Here is a 10,835-nt window from a genome sequence, read left to right as displayed (position 1 = left end):
TTAGACTAGTGTCCGCACTGAAGCAAAGTGAGGGAAAGAGAGGACCCGTCATCAAAAAGAATGAGAAACACTAATCTATATAGATTATAACAAAAAAATAATTCATGGTTTTGTTATAGATTAGATTAGATTAGATTTTATTAAAGTCATGAGTATTATACAAATACTATGGAAATAGTCATAATAAAACAGAGTGAATAAAATTATATTAAAAACATTAGTTATTAACGGAGGACTCAAAGTATTCATTAATACTGGGTGTTGAGTTCAAAGTGTGTCATGGCTCGCTGTATGCCGTCATGTGGCTAGCCGATGAACCTAGAGAATTCAATCTTCCTACACTTCCGCATAGGTGTATTACTTATGTGCCAGAGAAGTTGCCTAGCAAGTACGGCGTTCATTCAGAAGAGTACTTACCGATACGTACGGTAACGCCGGTAGTGGCAGGAATGTGAACTGTTTCGAAACATGTACTGATGTGAGTTTTTTTCTTACTGTCGGGATATGGGGAGAGGGTTAAGACGATTACTTACGTATTTGTTGACATTGATTTCGACTGTCAACATGGACACGGAGCATGGATTTGTGTTGTGGAATGTTGCCGTACGCAACCGATGATAACAAATACCCTGCGTATGACTTGGCCGCGCAAAACACAGCTCGAAAGAGGTTATGGTAGCACACAGACCGTACAGACCGCCATCTGTTGCTATGACGTTCAAGTTATACCGTACACGTTCTCAAGTTCAGATTGAAGAACGCCTTAAATAATAGGCAACTTCTCTGACATATAAGCTGAAGCTCACTTCAAATCGGTGACCCAACAACAGTGACGTCATGACACACTTCGAAATGAACACCCAGTATTATAAAAGGGATGATTAATCATCCAGCATTTTAAAAACATTCTTAAAAGTATTCTAGTTAACAGTGTGTGCAGACTTATGTAATTTATTAAACATAGATACTGCCATGGACATAAATTGTTTTTTAGTTGTTTCCAGTCTAACATTAGATTCAGTCAAGTGAAAATTGTATCTTGTTTTGTAATTATGATGATCAGATCTATGATAATAATTTGCTAAATTTTTCTTTACCTTCAGCAAAGAAGTGAAGATGTAAAGATTAGTAACAGTCAGAATAGCCTCATTTATGAATAGTGGCTTACAGTGCACATCATAAGCAGAACCAGTTACAATACGTAAGGCTTTTTTTTCTGAATGAGAACATTAGATACACTAGAACTATTTTCCCAAACAGAAATACCATAGGTTATTATACTATTGAAGAAGGCAAAATAAGCACTTCTTACACATGTTTTAGGCACCAGTGATTTCAATTTGCTTAATAAATGAATAACTCTTGAGAATTTAGTACAAACATAATCAATATGTGGGGTCCAAGATAATTTGGGATCCAGTACAATTGCTAAAAGTTTAGCAGATGGCTGATAAATAAATAAATACATAAATAGATAGATAAATAAATAAATAAATAAATAAATAAATAAATAAATAAATAAGTGAATGAAGATAGACAGACAGATAGATAGATAGATAGATAGATAGATAGATAGATAGATAGATAGATAGATAGATAGATAGATAGATAGATAAACAAACTAGATAATACAAATAAATAAAAAATTAAACAAACTAATAGGTAGATAAATAAATAAATAAATAAAAAATAAATAAATAAATAAATAAATAAATAAATAAATAAATAAATAAATAAATAAATAAATAAATAAATAAATAAATAAATAAATGAATAAAAGTAAATACACAATACGCGTACTGCAGTTTAAAGAGAACTGGAACATGGCAAAATCTAAACCCGTGAAGAAATACTACTTCCAAAGGAAATGGGAATATGATTATTTTGTTGTTGAAGACGAAAGAATTGCTGGTTTACTGAGTCCCATCAAATTTATTTCTACTCGTCATTTCAATATTAAACCACATTTCAACAAAAACCATATTAAGAATTATGGAATGCACAAACTTTCGGGTAAGTTCATTATTACGAACTGTACAATATACTGTTAAATTAAGGACGTCACTCGTTGTGTTCCTTTTGAATTGAAATTAATAATGACTTTCAATGTTTATTACTTAAACGCTATAGGCCTACATTTATGTTTCCGTAGGTAATGTTAGCAGGAAAGTTTTCGTAAATCTAAAGCAGGCTAGGTGCAAAGAAATCTCAAAGAACCTACCGACACGAAATCTAGCATAATTGTAACCCTTGAAACGAGATAACGCATAATAAATACAATGAATTTATTACAATCCTTTTTGAAAATTACAAGAGAAAATTCATTATTTAACCGAGGGAAATACCGAATACTGATGATGCAATGCGTGATTGCATGCTATTGTGCAACGTTATGTAACGATAGTGACTATTGAGAAGTCCGAGGTCGAGAAGTAGATCTCCGTATGCACGTATAAGTAATAACAATTAGAATGCATCTAAAAATATTCAAAATGGCCAAAAACAGCACAGAAAGTAGCTAAAATGCCACTGATCCGTAATCCGTAATGCGTAGCCTCCAGAACATGACGGCCTCTTTTCTTGGAATTGGTAATTCCTCATAAACCCCCATTCTCCACTCAACCCCTAGCCACGTGGAAGTAATGTAATAGATCCCAGCATTGCCAAATATAGCAGTCATTGCCTCTATCTGTTGGCATTCACTCGTTCTCAGTGTCTTTTCAGACATTTGTCGACGTGTTGTTTTATACCGTTATGCGCTTAATATGTCTAATTTATTCCGGCCATGATTAATGAGTGTTAGAGCAGATGATCCGCAGCCAGGCCTCCTGATTCACCTGAAGATCCAGGACCGTCACGGCAAGAACAAATAACACCGTCGAAGAAAACAGAATAATATATGTTATTTACAGAGGACTGTAGCTAAGAAAACGAAGTGTTAAAATTATGCCTAATATTATACCTGGTAAGGTTTATCTTGCCTCAGTAGCAATAAAGTCAAGTCCCTTCAAATAAGGGTGGAGATTATAGGAGGGTTGTAAATTTTCGGGATTCCTTTCAAAACCTTGTTGTTGTACAGGATACCGGAACTCAGTTTGTTGAAAGACAAGCTCAGTGACGGAACTATACACAGTACGAAGAGAGATATTTTGTTATTTTATTTTGCACTATAGAATGTATCAACTAGTCCCTTCCGCCACTGGATAGATGGACGTCATCGCTTCACTCCCCCCATCGCCATAACAACATAGACGAGGTAAGACATATCTCCTTCCTCTCTCTTTTCACAGTGAGACAAGATACAACACACAGGCTTCAGGAATTTTATCCATGGAGTACGACAAGTAAAAATCTTAATCACATAACATCGGACGCAATCGGCGGCGTTGGTAATACTACAGTAAAATATATATATATATATATATATATTGGGCATAGAAATTAAGAATTATGGTTCACCAAGTGAAGAGAAAATAAATGAAAACAGAAATCTGCAAGATAGACGATTTTATGCGTGATTTACTTCGTCGAACAGTATGTGAACAGTACGCGAAAGAAATATCGCCAACGGCAAATAAACTTGCGGAAATAATTATTCTGATAATTTCCACGAGCGCATAAAATCTGTTTACTCTAGTGTGCTATACAATATTTTATCAATTACTGGTATGTAAATTTAATTTTAAATTGTAGGTCTATTCTTTGTAATGTGTTGTTGGCAAGGAAGTTTTAAATGAAGGCGAAGCGGATAAAATCTGATTTTACTCTCGTGTACTAGCCTATAAATTGCTATTCAATGATCACAGTTTCCGAAAATTTTACCAGCGCAACATCTTTAATTAAATATGAAATTCTGGAACTTCAATAACATGATAATTTAACACTATTATACAGTGTGTATACAAATGATTAATCAGATTTTGACATCGTATAGCTTAAAACTTATAATGTCCACCCATTTGTACTCATAGCCAATAGAAAGAGCATATTCTTAAATTTGATATCTCTCATTTCAGATTTCATTCTGACTCTTCAGAGACTCACTAGTGGCGGCTGGTAAAATAGTGACTGACCAACAGAAAGCATTTTGTGTTTTGGAATATCAGAGTACTCAATCCATCATCACTGTGCAGCGTGTGTTCCGGAGACAGTACAGAGGAGACCCACCAACCCACCAAAGCATTCTGCGGTGGTATCGACAGTTGAAAGACAAAGGGTGCTTGTGTAAAGGAAAAGGCTCAGGACGACCAGGTGTTTCAGCTGAAAAGGTGGAGAGAATCCGAGAGGCATTCGCTCGTAGCCCACAAAAATCAACACGTCGAGCAAGTCGCGAACTGGACATTCCTCACGCAACTGTGTGGAAGATTCTGCGAAAGCGATTACGCCAGAAAGCGTATCGCATACAACTGCTGCAACATTTACGGCCAAACGACCTCGTCATCAGAAATGAATTTTGTTATCGTTTTCAGGCAGCGTTGGAAGACGACGAATTTGCCTCTCGACTCGTGTTCAGTGATGAGGCGCCGTTTCATCTGAGTGAGATCGTGAATCGTCACAACGTCCGAATATGGGGCACAGGAAATCCCCGTGTTACAGTGGAAATTGAAAAAGATTCTCCAAAATTGAGTGTTTTCTGTGCTGTCTCAAGGAACACGGTTTACGGACCCTACTTTTTTTTTCTGAGAATACACCGTGACGGGTGCGACGTATCTACAAATGTTCCAAGACTGGTTGTTTCCTCAACTGACAAATGACAACCAAAACTTCATCTTCCAGCAAGATGGAGCTCCGTCTCATTGGCATAGAGAAGTGTGTCGATATCTGAACGAGGAACTTTCAAACCGATGGATCGGCACTCCTTAAGTGGCCCCCACGGTCTCCTGACCTCACAGTTTGTGATTTTTTTCTTTAGGGATACGCGAAAGAGAATGTTTACATGCCACCTATGCCGACAACATTGGCTGAACTCCGGGATCGCATCACTGCTGCGCTGAGGAACATTGACAATGATATGCTCCAACGTGTTTGGGTCGAACTGGACTACCGCACATATGTGTGTCGGGTAACACGAGGAGGTAACATAGAACATTTGTAATGATATGTACAGAACTTGAAAATTGCTCTTTCGATTGGCTATTAGTACAAATAGATGGACATTATACATTTGAAAATATACGATGTCAAAACCCGATGAATCATTTTGTTGTGTATATCTACTTTTTATGTCCGTGCGTCCTACTTAAAACAATTCAAACCTACCCACGTCCACACCAATCGCTGTTTTCTCTCTCCCCCTGAAAGCAGGTTGGCTCGCTTTTCTCCCTCTTGTGAGGGAGAAAGCAAGGATCGCGCGGCGACGAGTCACGTTGGCAGTAAGAAATGCCCCCTGTCACTGTGACGTCAACGGCGTCCCCAACCACCGAGAGGGGTCTAAATGAGTCATTCCACGTCAAATCGCACAGCAATAAAACACGACCTCCTCGTAAATGGTCGAATTTATTTTTCATGAATTCCAGACATCAAACAAGGAGACCCGTATTGTTTTATTTTCACAATTATTAATTATTTGTGTAGTTATGCCTATTTGAAATTACGCAAATTATGCGCGCACTGTTACAAAAACTCACTGGGAACTTTGTGTCTACATATAATTGAGATTTGCGGTTCGGCGCATTTGAAAGACTAAATACAACAATTTTTATTACTTTAGGCTTATCACAAATAAATTTAAAATTTGGCCTAATTTTTTAATCATTTATTTTTCAAACCAAATTTACTATATTATATATCCAAGTTAAAAATCTGAAAAAAATATAGACTTGTTCCCTGATGTATTATCTGTAAACTACTGCATTTAGAAATATGGGATCTGCCCACATACATTTGTAATAATTTATTTTCCGGAGGCATGCACGCGCTCGCGATCCCCAGCTAATGAACTGCTTGTGGCCGTGGGCTAGAAGGCTGCCCACGGAGAGTTTCACGAAATCCCCCATTGCATATATGCCACACTAAAATACAAATGCATTCATTCATCAAATGATTAATACCTTAAGGAACAGTAAATATCTTATCTAAAGTTATTTTATTATTGCCAGCTCAGCTGAGAGGGGGAGCCCTTCACAATGCTATAGGCCTATGTTTATACTGTAATATAGCCAAGTGTTTAACGATAGCAAGGCTGAGTAAGGCAGTAAACTTTATGACAGTAAACAGATGGCAGGAGACAAAATACACAAGAGAAAAATAATTTGAATTTCATGGAGTGGTGTGACTTTTATACATTAGTGACAGCAAAGATCGCGTAATATATAAGAAGTGTTTAAATCCATTTGACCTTTCTAATCACGCTTTTAAAAAGAAAAGTACACTAAGACGCGTAAGTCGCGATTTATTGATAAAGCTCAATTTAAAGGAGTCTTTGAATATGCGAATATAGCGATTCGTTCCGTAAAAAATCTATCAACTTCCGGATAGGTCAGGTGAAATTATATGTGAAGCCGGTAGTTCTTGTGATATTAATAAACATGAATCAAATGAAAATGCGGACAGAGAAAGTGATTATGCCAGTTCTTCTTCTAGTAGTTATATGGATAAAGTGCTAGAAATCAGTAATATTAAGGAATTAAACAAGAGTTTGATGTCAATAGAATCCCTTATCAAGAAAAGAAAACTGCAACGAAAACGATACCCCCGTGAAAAGTTTAAAAAAGTAAAAGGTTCCCTAGCAAGTAAAGTTTTTAATGTACAAGATGCATCGTCATCCCTTCAAAAGTCAGCCATATTTTATTTTTGACGGAATCAAAGAAAATATACAACCTGAAAATTACATAGTTATTGCAGACTTTTCTGAAAATTATTCATTTGTAATACAAGATTCAGTACAAGGTGTGCATTGGAACAAATGCCAAGCCACAATACATCCTTTCGTAGTATATTTCAAAGAAGATACAGAAATTCGTCACAAAAGTATTGTTGTCATCTCAGAAAGCATGAAACATGACACCGATTCCTTTTACTTTTTTCAATCCGAAGCAATCAATTTCTTAAACCAAGAATTCAACGATATGAAAAAAATCATCTACTTTTCCGATGGATCAAGTTCACAATACAAAAACAAAAATAATTTTAAAAATAATTTTTTACATGAAAACGATTACGGAATTAGCGCCGAATGACACTTCTTTGCAACGTCGCATGGTAAAGATCCATGTGATGGCATTGGAGGAACTGTTAAAAGATTTGCCACGAGAGCCAGCCTATACAAGATCCTATAAATCCGATAACAACACCAAAAAAAAAAAAAAACTGTTTGATTGGTCACAAAAAACATTTCTAACGTGTTATTTATATTTTTTCCATTGAATAAGTACAAAAACCACACTTAAAATTTGCAGGCCAGATACCACAATCTAAAACCAATAACTGGTACATTAAAATTACATTCTTCGACTCCGTTGTCAGAAACTGAAGATTTAGTAAAACAATTTTCTTTCGAGAAAGAAAGTAGGCGAATGAAAATTTAAAGTGTAGTTTGAATAATAAAAAAAAAAACGTTTAAAAAACATAATGTACAAATATTTGAAGATATAACAAGTAAATTAGCAGTGTTTTCCCGAGTGACTTGATCCATACTGGGTGTAATGTTACAACGTTCACTCGATCATCCAGCGCCGATAAACCTCCCAGCGCGCTTCAACGCTGCTGCTGCACCGACCGCTACACATTGCGTCGTAAGTAATTAAATTTCCATTAAACTATTGGAGATCCAATTGTGATTTTTTCTGGAATCATTAAGAATACTTCAGTGCACCTAGTAGGCATTTTTTTTTTAGATTTTTAATAGGCTATTTCACATTGATACCTAACTTCTAAAAATTGAATCATAAAAAAATATTTGTAATAATTATATTAAAATTAGTTAGTAAATATTTAACAAAAGACAGTACTTTAAGCTTTTAAATGCATTTTTTTTAAATTAACATCAATATCCTCAAAAATATGACGCTTTAAATGTTGCATTGCGTGACATTTTTAACAAATTTTAACATGCAATATTTTAAAAAACATGTGGACTTAGGAGGAAATAAAAACACACTTGTTGGTTTATTAGACCCACAGAGTTGGTAAAAAAAAATATAAACGCAATCCGAAATATGAAGGTCAAAATTTGTTTAATTTTGTGCGATTTGACGTGGAATGACTCAAATACAGCGGAGCCCGACTCCAAAACTCACTCCGGCTTCGAAGCTGGGTACCTGGTTCTAATGAAGTGCATAGGTAGCAATATAACATGGGGGCATGAGATAGTTACTCTGCCTGCCATGACAAAATTCACAACAATTATATTCCCCAATGTAAAAAAAAAATCCAAACTCACTCGTTCGCTAGATGTCAACGTGTCCTCCGTCGCTAGCAGCAGTCTTCCAACCGTCCTACGCTATGGTTTTCTTTTGTTCGGACGTGTCCATACACGGCCACCACTCGGGAACAGGAAGCCCATTTGCGCCCCTGTTCCTGTGCTCTTCCTACATCGCGGTATCTCTCTCACCTTTTTCGTATTCTATAGTTATTCCTTTCCTCTCATCTCACGACAGACCTCCGCTTTCTTATTTTCCCTGCCCTAAACAGTTCATGCCTCGGCTTGTGAAACCAAGTCCTCTCCGCAACACCCCCTCTAGAGTTGGAAAGTCGAGAGTTCGTTCTGTTTGATCCGTCGATGATAGAGGTCACCTTTCCCTGCTCCTGAAATCGGTAATCGCACAGTACGCTATGTTGATCCTCCGATGCCAGGAGCTTGTTCTTGAAGTCGGTAAGTCGCACAGTATAGTGAGAGTCACATAAGAACATTTCCTAAACAGCAAATATTACCGTCTTGTCAGTGTTGCCAACTTTTACCAGACATCACACAATCCTACGTACTAAATGACTTATTTACTTACAGTACTTTATGTTGGAAGATTATTCTAAATAATTCAATAATTTGTAACATATTTTCATAGGCAAACTATACGAGACAGGGATCAACACATCAAGTATTTTGTCTGGCAATACGAAATTCATTGGTTTGACTAAACAATTGACTCACGAGACCTAACCTAAAAATGTATTTTGTTTGACCACATGAAATTATTAGTACTAACTCCGAAAACTTACCTGACTATAGTCTTTTATAACCACAACGCAACACATAAAATAACTATTATGTATTAATATTAATACTGATAATAATTAATTATTAGTATGTTCAAATTTAATTAGCTTCCAGTAACCGGCTCAGAAATCTAGTACAATTTTAATTTCATGGAACTCCAGTACCGACAAATATTGTCGATATTTGTCTCAGCTGCCAACATACTAGTTACAAAATCACTACCATTTGTAGTATTTATCAGTATCGAAATTCGAAAAGAAGTTGGCAAAAGAAAATTCAACCTGCAAACTAGAAAATCACCATAATCCACTAGCATATGTAGTAAGGGGGGGAAATGGTTAGGTTTCAGCCTTAGGGCATGAAGTAAGCTGACCCGGACTATACGCTGAACTAGAGAACTAACCTTCTACCCGATTCCCTCTCTCTCGTTATCCTGCCCCCCACAACACATGAGAGCAAGCCGATTTTCCCCAAGCACTCCCGTTACCCCTACCTCCCTCTCACTAAAATCGTATTTTACAATCATCCATCATAACTCTTCCCACATCGAAGACTCAGGACGAATTTCTAAATTATCAATTTCTATCACCACTCCCCCGTTATCCCTACCACAGAACTAGGAGAGAACCACAGTTATGCTTTATTTGTTAGCTTATTTCTGTTATAAACAAATGTAACTTTAAAAACAGTCTTTCCTTTAAACTTCACCACAGTTTCGTATCATCACCCCACTCACAAGCTACAGCCATCTTGTCACGTCACTCCCGTTTCCCCTCCCCACCTCGACTACATGTTGGAGAGAGGAACGACCACGGAGACCAGCGTACGACAATTTGTATACACTCTGTATAATTCTGCATGGCTTTGTTTATTTAGGCCAGGCATGTCAAAACCCTGCACATTGTGCAGTCGCGCACATTGTGCACTGGTCTGCGTGCAACGTGCAGTTCCTATTCCCCTACCTGGAGGGAGTGAATCGGCTTGGAGGGGAACGCGACAGGGCTGTACAGTACCTATAGTAGCAGATCAGCTTTTGTTTCAGTAACACAGATCAGTACGGGTGCTCATTGAGCTGTAATTGTGAATGCGTTATGGAAAATAAAGTGAAGAGTCCACAGATATAACGAAGAAGAGAAATCACGAATCATATAACATAACTGTTATGATGTTTTCCTCAGCCAATAGTAATTATTTTAAAATGAAAGGCTTTCATCATATCATGTGGACCTAATAGTGATATGAGAATTTAAATCATATTAGTAAAGTTCTCAAAATATATTTGCCTGCTCTTATTTCTTAATTAGTACTCTCACGGCAAGACAAACATGAAAATGATGTTGTTTTGGAGTCTGTACTAACACAGCCATCAATGGTTAGACGACTTACAACTTTTATTTGATAAGCTGATAAGTGATGAGAATATAGTGAGTAATACATGTGAGGCTCTTGAGGTTGTAAGGGGAGGAAGAAAGCAACTATTTGTAAGGCGGAAAAATTTTCTGGAAAAATAATACATAATGATGAATTTTCCATCTCACGTTACTATATTATCTAATATACTTACGTTAATAAATCTTTAAACCTGACATAAAGAAAATGTCCTCGCTTCACAGCTTGTGAAGTACTCTTTTAACTCAATTCAGTAACGCTCCCAACTTGCTAATACTTGCTCTCAACGTTT

Source organism: Periplaneta americana, chromosome 1 (assembly GCF_040183065.1).
Source record: "Periplaneta americana isolate PAMFEO1 chromosome 1, P.americana_PAMFEO1_priV1, whole genome shotgun sequence".
Taxonomy (NCBI): domain Eukaryota; kingdom Metazoa; phylum Arthropoda; class Insecta; order Blattodea; family Blattidae; genus Periplaneta; species Periplaneta americana.
Note: the sequence above shows the minus strand (reverse complement) of the source record.